We start from the raw sequence: 16,374 nt of genomic DNA, 5'->3' as shown, positions 1-16,374 counted from the left end.
TGCCTGTTCGAACATTGTTAAGATGATCGATTGTAAATCCACTAGGGATCTGACCATGAAACACTTCAAACACGAACCTCTGAGATTTGTAACAATTACAATCGGTGTTTGTTCCTCGAATCGTCACATTCAGATATCCTATATTACTAATACTTCCAATAACTTTTTTGTTTTTACATTTCTAATAATACCTTTGCCAGAGGCTTCATACATATTTAAAATCGGATGTGGCTGAAATACGCCCTATAATGATAAGTTGCTGCAGATATTACCTGTTACACTGCCGTTTATATAATAAACTCTCATTCCGTCTGGAATATCATCACCGCTAAAAAAAAGTCCAGATAAATTCGTGTAATGTAAGAAATCCTGGTATATTCGATATCATCAGCACCTTTCACTTTCATCCTAAAACCAGCCGGCGTTAGGATTCCAATTACATTTTATTTTATGTTTATCGCAACACCCAGTTCATTGCCATAGAACAAGATATATCTAGAATGAACGCAAAATATTTCCTGACACCTTGCGAAGTCGTTCAAGATAATAGGATAATGGTATAAATTTTCCATAGTATACTATTTTGTTTTCTAACTCTCCAATTGACAAATTTCACAACACATTCAATTAAAGAAATATAAAACAGTAAATAGACGATGTTAAAACTAGCCGATATAGCAAAGAAAAACCTGTTTTTGCAGAAAGATATCGACCTTTAATAATTGCAACCTCATTTGATAGTTTTGATAACAGTTGGCTATTTATTAAATAAACGTTTACTTACAAACTTCTCTGCCACATACTTATATCATCTGATTCACCCAACAACCAACTGACAGCTTGCCACGCATAAGGGGTTGAAAATAATAATGCAGTTCTATGAAAAAGATTTCTAAGCTAAATATATCTCTGAATTCCCCACAGACACCTACGTCAGAACAACGTGAGGATTTTGCTGATCCTTGTATTACATTAAAATCTAATCGAATTCTTAAAGGGTCAGATTTAATGTCGTTGTCAGATAATATATTGCAGGAGATATGGAAGAAAATAGATGAGTACACAACATCGGGGTTTGCCTGGAAGTTTGAAAAGATAACGGAAATATTTTTCCACATTATGAAATAAAATCCATTGCGTGGTAGCTCATATGTCGATCTGCCAATTAAAATCAAAAACTCAAAATGTTGTGTAAATATACAGAACCACGACAAAAAATATTTACAGTGGGCCATACTGTCGGCGTTATTTCCAGCACGAGACAATCCTTATCGAGTATCAAATTATATTGGTTATGTTGATAGTCTAAAATTTAGCGGGATTGACTTTCCTGTTTCTGAATATCAGATTCCAAAATTCGAAGGAGAGAACATCCTCCTATTACCTGGAGGTATTAATGTATTTGGTATCGATGATAAACAATATATATATATATATATATATATATATATATATATATATATATATATATATATATATATATATATATATATATATATATATATATATATATATATATATATATCCCCCAGTTACATCAGCGATCTAGCATGTCAGCAGACAGTAAATTTACTGTTTTATAAAGATCACTACGCGTGGATAACACACTTTAATGGGCTAGTCGGAGGTCAGTATAACAAGCATAAGGGAAATAAATATTTATATGTCAGGTGTTTGTACGGATGTATTTCCCAAAATGTACTTTATCGACACCTCGAATATTGTTCTAAAGTTCAAAACAATCTCTATTCCTGGCAACGATGAAAAATATTACAATTTACAAATTACAGACACAAGATGGAAGTACCTTTTACAGGATATGCAGTTTTCGAGTCCATTTTACTTCCATTGCGAGGAGCAGAAAATAACCCTGATAAATCTACGACAAGGAAAATACATGAGCATATTCATCGTGCAGTTGATTAATCTTTATCAAAACCAGTAAGGATTTACCGTGGAGAAAATCCTGCTGTCTGGTATCTCAGGAACTTTATGAGATGATATTGATCTCATCATGACGTTACCCGCTAATACTAAAAAAAAAAATGAAAGCACTAGCAGTGAAAGAAGAAGCTGACTTTTCCAAAGCAGAAATAAGCTATATTTGTGAGGGCGCGCTTTTGCCTCAAGATAAGATAAAAGATCACTGCCATATTACTGGAAAATATCGTGGTATGGCACATGCTAAATGTAACTTAAAATATACAACACCGGATTTCCTTTCTATTGTATTTCATAATTTCAGAAGATATGACGCTCATATTATGGTCAAAGCGTTCGGTAATAAAGAGATAATAAATCGCATGAAAAATAGTAACACCAATAAAATAAAGTCCATCCCAAATAATGCTGAAAAGTATATGTCAGTGACACTAGAGAAGTTGAGATTTATTGATAGTCTGCAGTTTATGGCAGCATCGATAAACGAGCTTGTGCGAGGCTGTAGTAAATTTTATAATTTGATTGAACATTTCGGTGAAACTGGTATCCGTTTATTGACACGAACACGAATTTTTCCTTACGAGTATCTAGTCGATTGAGGTAAATTTGATGAAACGTGTCTAGCTGACAAAGGTAAGTTCTACTCTAGGTTAAATCTTGAAAGTGTTAGTGATAATAATTATGCCTGTGCGATATCGATTTGGGACTCGTTCGGCTTCAAAAACTTAGGAGATTATCATGACCTATATCTTATCACATGCGTTCTGTTGCTTGCAGACGTATTTGAAAATTTCAGACACACAGCGCTGTTAACCACGGACTTGACCCAGCGTGATACTATTCGTCACCCGGATTAAGTTGGGACGCACTACTGAAACATAGTAAAATAAAACTGGAGCTGCTAACAGACCCTGATATGTTCAACTATATAGAACGTGGAATCCGAGGCGGAATAAGTGTCATACAAAAAATATGCCAGGGCTAATAATAAATATCTACCCGACTATGACAATACAGAATAATCAAGTTTTATAGCCCATATAGATAGCAATACATTGTATATCAACGGCTTATCAGAGTCTATGCCGGTCGGCCGATTTAGATGGATCAGCAAAGAACAGTTTTTCAAAGAATCTGATAATACTATACCGGATGATATTAGTTATTCCATAGAAGTAGATATTAACTATCCTGTTGAACTTCCCAATGCGCATAACGACTATCCATTCTGTCCAGAGTCGATGCTGATCGACTATAGTTTATTATCCAATGAACAGAGAAAATATTCACCTAGTGTAGCACTAATGTTAAATCTGCTGTTAAAAATTAGTTCCTAATCTGCTTGACAAACGGAGACACGTTTTACACTATACAACTCTTAAGCAAACAGTTGATCACAAACTTTGTTCTAAGAAAGGTTCATCGTGTGCTACAATTTAATCAGTCACCATGGATGAAAAGCTACATAGACGCAAACACAACACGACGAGCAGCTGTCAAAACAGAAATTCGAAAACAACTGTTTGAATCTGATGAACAACAGCGTCTTTGGCAATACCAAAGAAAATATTAGAAAGCAAGTCAATATCGAGATAGTCAACTGCGTGGAACGTAGTAATAAACTTGTTGCATCTGACGATTTTGTCCACTTAACCTTGACAAAATCGTAATGAAATTGGTACATTAGCCATTTTCATATCTCAAGTACTGCCATACTGACATAAACTAGATTATTCAACTTTAGATTTGTCTTTCGTCGTTCAATGGGTACTAAATTTTCATTAAAAGTTTTCATGCTAACTGATGCAGAGCTGTTATTTACAGACAATGACTCACGTATGTACAAGATAAAATCTGATGATATTTATCAAGAACTTTATGATAACCGAGAAATGGTTGATTGATCTTACAGATTATCAAAAAAAAACAAAAAAACGGCAGGTTCCACTGTGATGATAATATAAAAGTAATAGGAAAATTTAAGAATGAGACAAATTTTATTTCTATCTTTGAATTCATCAGATTGCGTAGTAAAATGTACTGTCTAAAATTAGCTGATAATAAAGTTAAGAAAAGAGCTATGTGAATTTGAAAAAATGTGGTGGGTAAGGAGATAGGATTAGATAATTATAAAGCTGCGTTCAACGGATTTTCTATTTATGTTGAGATGATAGCAATAATATCAAATTGTCATAAAATTGAAACAGATGTTATCATAAAATCTGGTCTTTGCAATTTTGATGATAAAATATAATGTTCTGATGGAATAAAAATATTTACGTTGGGTTATAAAAAGTCTGTTAGCATTGATTTTACCAAGAATAAGTTTTTAGATTGGTTATTACAGTAATTCTCTAGCGATTTCATGTAAATTTTGTGTGAATATTTAAAAATATATCTGTTGTGAAATACGTAATTAATGATTATTTTGTAAAATCTCAGCGAGTTATTAATAACGCTCAGGCATCTAAAAATCTCAGCGAGTTAATAATAGCGGATTGGAATTTTGTGACAACGATAGAGAGAGTATTTTTGTGTGAAGTTAGGTATATCAATTTTGTGTTAAATATACATATTAATCGCCAGAGATTCAAGTAAAACCCACAGTAGTAGCCTATAATGAGCGTTTTTCAGCCAATTCTAATTTGTGTGATTAGTTATGTTACGTTTTTAGGCTCTAATAAACAGCAACAAAAGCAATAGTGAAAACAACAAGCTTTAAAAAAAACACAAATAATTTGAATGAACATTAAAATTTAACTCCAAACTGATCACAAACAAAACGAACATCTTACGTTCAAGTCTTAGAAGCCAGATGTTGATTATTTCTTTACAGACAAATGTTATACATACAAATAATGAGCAAAACAGATATACGTAAGAGGGTCAAGTGATCACATTCCAGAATGGTTTAGAAGGTATCTACACACCTAAGGCCACTTATTCCAGTACAGCCTCGATTTCACTATTATCATTCACACATTAAAAATGAATTAAAAAAAGGAGTTGTGTACTTGATTCTCAATCAAGACCAGTAACTAGGTCATGAAAAGATACAAAGTTCAGTGTTTACGAGTAAACATCATGTCAAACTAATTTCTGGAAAATATAAAATTCCTAGTAAACAATATTACATTACCTTGACATGTAATGAAATTAAGAATAAAAAGATTTTAAAACTTACAAACAATTAAATTAAATATAAATTTTAATCATATATATATATATATATATATATATATATAACAGTGACGACTAGGATGATTTAATGGTAGGTCCTTGACAGGTAATCAATAATGAAATAGATTTTGTTACCTCAACAAAGTTGTTTTCGGTTTTGTTTATACTAACATGGGGTCCTGGGAAGGGGTAATCATGTTTTCGTCCTAATACAAAATAGGGGTTCGGCAGAAAAACCTCATTATAGTCTACTACTATTATAACTTGCATTTTTTCTTGTGTTTATTGTTGCTGTTTTTTATGTTGCTTTGTTGGGAGTTTGGGGTGGGTGTTGTTGGTTTAATGGTTTTTTGTTTTTGTTATATAACTAGATTCTACTTAAATATGTATTAAGATTTCCAAAAATCAGTATAAGATGGCCTGTATAAAAACAGAGGCAATAATATTACCCGATTAATACTGTATGTATTGAAGCTGATATATTACATAAATACACGGTTATTTTAATTTGAATGGAAAATTTGAGTGAAACAAATTACACACACACACACACACATATATATATATATATATATATATATATATATATATATATATATATATATATATATTGTTACTGGTGTAGTGTGGGGTTTAACGCCATTTTTCAGCACACGATAGGCTATACATGGCGGCCAGTATTAATGGTGGAGGAAGAACCGGGGAAAACCCTGGAGAGAACCACCGACCCACGAGAAGCTACCGGCAAGCTTTCTCACATACCCACACTGGCTGAATCCGAGACTCGAACCGGCGCAGACAGAGGTGAGATGGCAGTGATCCGTAACGGAGAGCGCTTTAGACCAGTCGGCCACTCGGGGCCCCCTATATATATATATATATATATATATATATATATATATATATATATATATATATATATATATATATATATATATATATATATATATATATATATATATATATATATACCAAGACAAGGAAATCCCAGTCGTGTTATAATATGTGTCTTCCCACGAGGCAGTAACCCTTTGACTGGGATTCCCTCGCCTCGGTACAAACCCCAACATAGATTTTATTAGACTTGCATAGTCAGGGATAAAATATTAGATACAGTCAATACCGTGCATTCACGCTACATCAACCTTCGGGTTATACAAGATAGTATGTACCTCGCGCCCAACCCTTATGCGGGCTATCTTTGTGGGCGGGCTATATCAGTCCTTTCTCGCACAGCCTGTAGTAATCAGTTTATTTAAAATTTATACAGATATGATTTGTAATATATGTGTCATAATTATTTTTAAAAGTTTGTTTATGTTAAACAGAACGACAACAGATGTAAATCTGGCATGAAAAATGGATTCCAGGAAGTTAATTCTAGCGACAGTATTCTATTAATACACATACCTAGTATTCTTCACTAATTTAATACCAGTGTGCAACCAATCAACGTTATAAAGAAATACTGCAAGAAACCTGATTTTTAATTAGAAAATTCATCGTCGCTGCTAGAATTCTGTCAAATCAATAGAAACTATCGTCTGACTCGTCGTTGAAAACGTCTATTACTGTTGCAAGACTACTCCTATAATCCCGCATCGTCACCATCGTCGTCGTCACCCTCGTTGTCGGACTGCTGCTGCTAATGTTGTCCATTTTGGTGAAGTATTCCAGCCTTGATCAATTCGTTGCTAATGGTTGCTGGACTAATTTTACTCCAAGCAGATTCAACCCATTTGCACACTTCAGTGTACATTATGATGTGGCTCCTATTGCACGTGATTGGTCACGTGCGATTATTTTAAGGTTTGTAGGGTATAAGCGTGGGCAGAGTATACTATAACCGATTAGTGAATTTCTGCAGGGTAACTGCGTGGTCGGGTTAAATGCATTACTCTAGTATAAAGGATAGATTCAATAGGCTCTCAAAGATTGTTATAATAGACACGTGCACAAACAAGAACCTTTCGAGTTTAGATGATGAAATCAATGAGCCAGAATTATGCAGCGCACTTCGTACCATAAACAAGTAAAAAGCGCCTAGTCATGATTTCCTTGAAAAAGAGCATCTTATCTTTGGATGTCCCGAACTAAATAAAAAATCTTGAAATTGTTCAACTTGATATTAAGATATAAGTATATACCAAATACATGTAGTAAATGTCGTACTGTGCCCATCTACGAAGGGAATGGGAAAAGCACGTTTGATCCTTGTAGTTCTCGACCAATATCTTTGTTGGCAGAGCTGCACAAATTATTTGAGAAAATTGTGCAAACAAAATTAATGACTGCTTGATGATGAATGAAACCCTTTTCCGTTATCTACAGCAGCAACAAAGCTTACAAAAGAATCTAATCAGCCTCACGGCCTCTTCTAGTCTTCAAAGACGTCATTAATTACGACTCTGACTTCAGTAGTCCTGCCTTCTTCGCTGCCTTTCTTAATACTCGAACTGCCCGCTGGGTTATTTTTCAGATTATATAATAAGTGAATTCTGGGTAAAATTCTAAAGAATAATAGAGAATACATATCCAAGTGTACAAAATACAGCTGTGGTTAGCAAACACCGCTCTAGGTGATGCAATATCAGGGATGCAGTCAGACAGGAGGGCATCTATGGAGGGGGATTACCGCCATCATTCTATACATGTATTATCTAATCTTTCTTGATGTAATATTGTAAATGGCTGCTTACATGTGTTACGTTCATAATGCTATCCATATATATTGTATTCTTCATTAATGCACATTGTTCGTGGCAGTTTGCAAGTGCTACTTTCCTTCTGCAGTATTATAAATGGCAGCAGCAGAGAGGGTGACCAGACCACTTGCTGGAAGGTCCATCTTTGAAAAATAGAACTTCGTACGAAAACGACAAAAATAAGGTCAATAACGTCAAATCGAAGCCTCTAACTTATCGAAAGTTTCTCCAATTTGGTTAGTTTAATGTGTTACTTTATCTTTGTCGTTCGTGTTTTTTAAAATTTTGTTTACCCACCGTGACATTTATTTCCGGTCTCACCCTCTCTGCTGCTATAAATATGTAAGTAATTAAATCATTATTATATCAGTGATGGAATCTTATACTAGAAGATTAGCTAGAGAAAGATTAGAAGCAATCAGAAGATATCTTCCTGTTCGTGATGCTCTCAAACAAAAACGGCAACAACATCAAGAAGCACAAGTTGACTATACAGAAGACAAAGAATTTTTTTAAAACCTGTTACAAAGGTTACTGAAAGAGCTGCAGAAGTTACTGAATGTCTTCTTCTGGCATTAAAACAAGCGGCTGAGCAAACTGAAAAGGTAGCAAGAAGAACCAAACAGACAAAAAAAGATTTTAAGAGATGTTGCAGATATAGCTGCTGCTCAACCTCAACCTGCCGCTCAGCTTGAAAAAGAACTTGAAGGTGTTGCTGGAGAAGCTCAGACTGAACCAAAACCAAAAACAAAAACAAAGTAATAAAAAGTTGGAATGCATAATAAACTTACCCCAGAAGGTATTGCTGAAATAAGAAAAAGCAAAGAAATACATAAAAATTTCTGTGGATGGCTATGCAGAACGAGAAAAATGATTATACACAATGCTCAACGTGGACCTGTAATAGTCAGGGTAGCAAATTCGCGATTACCAACGCACAAAGCGATTTACGGAGATAGACTTGGTGATGTCGTTATGGGTTTATTCAGAAGGATGGCTCCAAAAGCAGTACCGATTGCAAAACAATTAGGGATGAAAGCTATTAAAACTGTTCGAGATAAAGCATTAAGTTATGTTGGTAATCTTGCTGCTAAAGCATTTTCATCAAACAAAGAAAGATTAGCTCCATTAGTACGAAGAAAACCACAGCCAGTAAAATTACCCAGCACTGAAGTTATGCCTGCAAATAACAGTAAAATAATAAATCAAACTGCCAATCAAAAACTACCAGAGTTGACTGTTAATGAAGTCGTTTATGCAGAATTGACTAATAAAATTATGCCTGTAGCTATACCAAAAGAAAAAGAAAAAGTATAACGGCACGTTTAATTGCAGGAAGTAGTCTTAGATTTAGAAGATAATAATTATAATAAAATGTTCAAGCGTCTATCCGATCCAGCGCTTGATATGGATGCACCAGTTCTTAAAGATGAACCAATACGCGATTATCAATATTATTCTTATGACGCACGTGTACCAAATCAGCGTGGTCAACTCGAATTACACGTTTAAGATACAAGCAGATATTTTTTTTTTACCTGCTGAAGCGTTTGTTGAAGTAGAAGGTATATTTTTGAAAGCAGATGATACAGCTTACGGAATTTGTGATCAAGTTGGTTTTGTTAATAAGTGTGTCATGACATTATTTAACAGTGCTATCTACATGACTGACGAAAAATATATTGAATCGTGGCTCGAAAATGTTGATATTACTACGACGATATTGGGTCTGGCAAGATACAACGATGATTACTTGAGCTGAGCTGGTCCGTCAATGATGTTTTCAAAGATACCACTGATCAACCCGAGAAAAGCAACGGTAGACTAAATGCAGCTGGGGACACAGTTGTATCGATGAACAAAAATTTCAGCTTAGGATTTGCCGCACGCAAATCAATGTCAAATGGAGACGAAAATTTTCATGTTCAATTCCACTATCACATATATTTGGATTTTGTAGAAATGTTAGAAACGTTATATTTGAAGCTAAATATACTGTGGTACTTGTAAGAAAAGCCACGGACAATGATGCAATCTGGCGACCCAGTTGATGCTGGGAAAGTAATACTAACAACACTGTTACTGTGGATGCCGGTGTAGCAGGCCAAATTAACCCCTGCCCAGATTAAACCCGGGTATAGTTTGGCCCAAGCCAGAGTATACTCCGGGGGATAAAGTGTCCTAGGCTAAACTATGCCCGGGGGTGTAAAATAGCCTGGGCCAGGCCATACCCTTTCAGGCCAGAATATGCCCCACTTGTACATTAAATTAATATTTACTTATCGTTCTGGTCTTTACGTGTAGCAGGAAAACACGAACAACATTCATCACGGCCTTTTCTAAGTTTATTGAGGTATGTTTTAGCTTCAGCTTAAAGAAATAAGAATACCATGATTTAAAAACTAGAACATATTGATGGGAGTGTTGGAAATATAAGAGTTAATACAATTGGACTGGAAGAATGTGAGGTATATATTGTATCATGATTCTTGATTCCTTCTTCAAGTTTTCCACAAAAAGCTCAAATTGTTGTGCATTGACACTACCACGATAGTGTACCACATGATTAACACTGTCTCTGTACATGAAGAGTATGTATGTATGTATGTACATATATATATATATATATATATATATATATATATATATATATATATATATATATATATATATAGTATGTATATACCTTGACAGACTACGAGTATGACTGAAACATGTCACTTAACTTACCTGACAAAGCTGAATCCTCAGTAAAATATTGACAAATTAAGTAATTCTTGTGTATATCGCTCAACACTATTGATATTATGGGGGTATAATTTGGCCTGAGGGGTATGAATTGGCCTAGGCCATAACATACCCCAGGGGTATAAATTGGCCCAGGCCATAATATACCCGGGTATAATCTAGCCTAGTCCGCTTTAACCCCAGGTATACTCCGGATTGGGGGTATACTATTGCCTGTTACACCGGTAATCAATCCATCGCTTGCTGAAGAAGAAAAACTATTTGATTTTATGAATTCAGGTGGTAAATCATTACTGTCATGGTTGACAATGACTACATATAGCGTTCAAAGTAATGCGGCTGGTTTACTTAGAGGGCAAATAGCACCACAGCAATGAGTTTCTGCAACAATATATATTTATTACTTTTTAGGCAAATGCTAGAATAGATTCACAGGATCGAAGTCCAATGATATTTGACCTGCTTGGAGTTTCTGAAGTTGCTTTAAGGATAAATGGACATCAGGAACCTTCTGAGGAAGTGTTACTGAATTTTTAACACATTCATGTTGCACGTGCTTATTATCATCGGTTGATGACATTTATGGGGCGTGATCAAAATATTGTCACTGGTTTACAAATATCTCAGCTGGATTTCACAACATTATATCATCTATTACTTTTCGTTGGAACATTATATTTATTCAGGCAATCTGTCGTTGATAAACATTTTCGAGCCCATGTCGCTCGACTTCCTGCTGGTGGTTACAGAGCAGTTGCAGTTATACTCAGCGATAAAGCAAAGTTACTTGAAGGCACTGAATGCGAGTTGTTGACGCACCGATAGAAAACATGTAACATCTCAGTTGAAAATAACGTATTACTTATAAAAATGTCATATCATCATGTTAGTGTCAGTCTGTCTCCTGGCCAGATTAAAAAGCTACAATCAAATTCAGCAAAGAACTGTGGAATGAAAATATCACTAAAATATTACTAAAAAGATCAGATCACAGGTGGTCAAAATAAAATATCATTGTCAGAACGTCAACTCAGACATTTCAATAGCGCCAAACAATCAAAAACAGGCATCAAACTCAATCTTTCTGCTGGTTCAGTTAAAGACTGGATTAAAACCGGTTGTATATTTCCACTTCTTGCAGCTATTCCAACGTTAATAGCCTCTGCAACCCCATCGGTTGCAAAAGCAGCTGCAATTAATGCTGTTCGAACTGCTGTTGGGATGGCATTAAAGAAAGCAACAGAACAAGGATTTAAAAAAGGGGAAGGGGTCTAAGCTAGCAACTTCTTATCGATACGGAAAAGGTCTGAGACTTCCCGGAACACTTCGTTAATCTTTCCAATGGCAAATTTTGATTTACTTGATGCTGCTAAAAATGAAATATAAAATATTTCAGAGGTGTCTTTATGCGTGATCAATTATCAAAACAACCAAAAATATTGAAACAGTAATCAATAATCTCGATAAAAGTTACGGTCCTGGTACTCATTGGGTTGCATACGCGATTGATCCAGGTGGAATTATTTATTTTGATTCGTATGGGTTGGCTCCACCAAAGGAATGTAGACAGCAACAACAACATGATCAGAACTGAGATCAATGGTCGTTTATTAACCTCAGGTGATACAATGACTGCTTCTTTCAATATGACTTGTAATAAAATTACTTGTCTTGGACAACCTGAATCAAGCGATGACGCCTCAACGAAGAAATATGTCGATGATAGCAACATTCCGATGATGAACTCGTTAATGACAATTAACGATTGAATGACCACATTAAGATCTGAATATTCTAATCATGTACAAACGTTTTTAAATTTCGTAGAAACATAAATTGAGCCATTAACGAATTTTTTTGGAAATCCACCAAACATCAACATTAAATTCTCTGACATAAAAACAATTACCGATCGTGTAGTATATACGGTAACATCTGGATCAGCATTATGGTCACCACTCAATAAATCCATTAAACATCGCGCTGAGTTTACCAGTATATGTAGATTTTCAATACCCTGTGCTACATATACAATATCTACTTCAATTTCACGGCGTTTTCCACTAACTGGATCATCTCGATATATATGTTAATTCTGCTGCATAAAAACGACAAGGACATTTTTGTGGTGGAACCCAAAGAAAACGGTAACCCCGTGTTGTATTATTGGTATCTTGAATTGATTGATAAACTATAATCTACTTAAAATATAATGAGTTCACCAATCAACGTTCGCCGTCATGTTGCAGCGCAACATTACAGATACAATCAAGGACGTGAATGGCAAAAAAACTAAAAATTACCGTTGACGAATATACAGTAAAAGTAAAAAAAAATTTCGCAGACGTGTGGTTGCTGTTTACATAATTGTATATTCGGTGTCTGCTGTTATTGCTGGAACCGGTGTATTATTATCAACAATAGCAATGACATCACCAGCATATCGCTAGCACAATTACGAGTATATTACATCTGGCCAAATATTAGATCAACAAAGGCATTTGGTGGATTGCCAGCAAATAATTAACTGGTCTTTGCAAATAAAAATAAACGAGATGGAACTCCCGATTGGCAAGTTGTGAGTATACCTATATGTAGTTATCAAATCGAACAAATCAATGATGAATTTAAGCGCAGAATTAAATCTTTAATCCAAAATCGCTACTGCGGTTCATGTACCAACATTATCAGCTGCGATAGAAATAAATTCACCAGAATACGTTGTACATATTTACAATCATCGATCAGAAGTAGCACCAGAGTATAAAAGACCACCAGAACCTCGACGAGATGGCTTCTCTATTAACGACAAAAATTTATAAATCCTCCAGAATATCGAAAAGAAGATTCGCCATTACACCCTGATCTTCAGTATCTATATCCTACTTCTCTAGTCATAAGTGATAAAAACGATGTGTATTATGTTAATGAAAGAATATTCAAATCATTATCTAGCAAAATTAAAGTTGAACATGCAGGTATATCACCAGCACTAGAACGGTTATTTAAAAATTATATTCTGGAGTATCCTTATGAAAATCTATGAAGTAAATCGTTGAAACAATACAACTTTTAAATCAAATTACATCAGACCTTGAGTATGTTATTAAAGCAACCGTTGATATTATGAAAAAACTTACACTAAAGGAACCACAAGATAATAAAAAATATATATTAAGTAACTATTTCTTAATCATTGTAAAATATCTGAAGCAGATCTAGCAACATTTATAATACCAGAATTTGAAACTGGAGAACTAAAAGTACGTGTTAATGATGTTATCAATGAACATTTTCCACAAATCGCTGATGCATGGAGAAAAATAACCCCATCATCAAATATTGAAGAAACATAACAATGATCCTTATGGTGGAGGCCGTCATATTTCACCAGGAATTGTAAGTAGAACGTCAACATTCGCAGTCAATGTTGTATGTGATGCGATTGATGGCAGCTATCGAATAGCTCTTGAAAAATCTAGTCAGGAAAGGTATGGATATATTTTATATACATTTACACCTCAAGTACCTCCGGGACATTTGATTGTACAAGAGCCTATTAATTCTGTTTATCTACGTTGTCATAATCCTTTAGCATCGATAATAAATTTCAAACTTATTGACCAGAGCGGATGTTTAATTGATTTTGGAAATCAAAATCTGAAAATTAATCTCTACGTAAAATCTTAACGATTTCATGGGTATATTCAAATTATCGAAAGAAAAATTGCACTAGTCAGATAATTATTTGTTAATTTCTAAGGAAGAATAAAGTCAAAGTATAATTAACCTCGAAACCAGTTGCCATAATTTTCATTTTCATCAGTAACATTTTCAATATTTTCACTTTCAAAATCTCCTTTACTACTTTCACTTTCACTTTCATAAATAACTTTGTCATTGCTATTTTACTTAAACTTTTTCAACTGCCTCAAACGCGTGTAATAACTTTATTCGTTTTGTATTCCTGAGCTAATTCTGATTTAATTTTCTCAATCAAGCTTGAGAGAGATACGAATTTTTTAACTTCTGTATTTTTCACAGTAGCCAAAAATTGGGGCATACACTATTGGCGTCTGAAGTGCAAATCTCCGCTGGATATCATCATAATGTATATCTATCTTCCAATTTTCTTCTGGATCACGCTGAATTTTTATGCCGTTTTTTTTTTTATTTTTTAATTGCAGAAATAGTATCATTAATATTTTCGTAATTCATTATATAATGAAGGTTATGAATATATTTAAATGGAATTTTTAACAAAAAATAAACTGTAGCCTATTATCCTTTGTGCCTTTCCATAGGGTTCTTTTGTGAGATCTTTCTTATGGTCTTCTTGGCACCCCACGAAGCGTTTCTTTTTGGCTGACATTCTTTCTGAATGTTTTTGTGTGGGGTACCCTTCGGTGATATTGAGGGCTCACATCACGCTACGGTTTATTTTAGACGCCGCCCAAGCGAATCCCTAAACGAGACGAAACAAAATTTTCCAGGCTTTTACATTTTTCTAGGCTTTTCAATTTCATGTACACCCACCAAAAGCAAACCCCGGAGAGAGTTCAAAATGGTCTTTGACGTGGTGATGAGCTGTACATGAAATTCTCAGGGCTTTTTAAAAAATCGCAGATTATCGCCACACTCGATAGTATGTCCAGTCACGGGATTTCACCGCCAAAATTCGAGTATGAGAATCAGCCTCGCTACCACTGCGCTATATGCTAATCTTACTGATATGTGATTCAGAAATTATTATGAAGTTACTTGTGTTTGATTTCCTACAAATAACTACAGCGTGGATTTATTTTCCATTTTCCAAAACACATCATATTAAACAATTGTGTGTATATATATATATATAAATATATATATATATATATATATATATATATATATATATATATATATATATATATATATATATATATATATATATATATATATATATATATATATATATATATATATATATTTATGACATGTGTGACATGTTTTCTGCATTGATTTCGTCGATAAGTTAGAAAATGCAATTATCCTTCTACTTATTTGAACTATTATAAAATTATGTTACTCCACTGATATTAATTATCACACAGATGGTTAGTATTTAGTTACGACGGCAAAAAATTAAACTCTACCGGAGAAAGATATGCTACAGAGTTATCTCCCTTCTTGAGGTCAATTATGTAGCAACAAGCAAGGTAACTATTGATTTACTCTGCCTCGGAGTTTTAGATTGACAGAGTTATCTCCTTCAACAATAAAGACATCATAGGCATGCAAATATTATAAATTTTGACAGCTGCATTCATTGATTGAAATATTATTTCCCCACCAGTTTCTACATTTCCAGATACAACTGCTCTGGCGATGTTACTATTACGGCCAGTATTTCCAAATTTACAATTTTGGCTTTGAGTAATGGCTGGTAAATTATCTAAAGAGTTACTGAGTTTTTCTCCATTATTATGATCGATCACATGACCGTCTTCGATTACCGCCAAAACATTCGTACACGAATTTATGACAAAGATATATTTTGTTACCCCGATACTAAATATGATACAACCAGTAGTAGTGATAAAATCGATCGGTTTTTTAGTCGACAGTGCTTGATTACACCATCACGAGATGCTTCATAATTCTTGATGATAGGATATTTCACGAATTCGTTTTGCTCCATTTATATATAATATTATTTGTCTAAATATTTATTTTGAAAATCTAGCGATATACACACTGCAGCGATTTTTTATATAATTTTGTCATTATTATTATCAAAGATTTTTAATCATATTATCTT

The sequence above is a fragment of the Sinohyriopsis cumingii genome, chromosome 3 (genome assembly GCF_028554795.1).
Source record: "Sinohyriopsis cumingii isolate HCF-2022 chromosome 3, ASM2855479v2, whole genome shotgun sequence".
Classification (NCBI taxonomy): Eukaryota; Metazoa; Mollusca; class Bivalvia; order Unionida; family Unionidae; genus Sinohyriopsis; species Sinohyriopsis cumingii.
The sequence above is the reverse complement of the archived record's forward strand: the minus strand, read 5'-3'. Positions refer to the sequence as shown.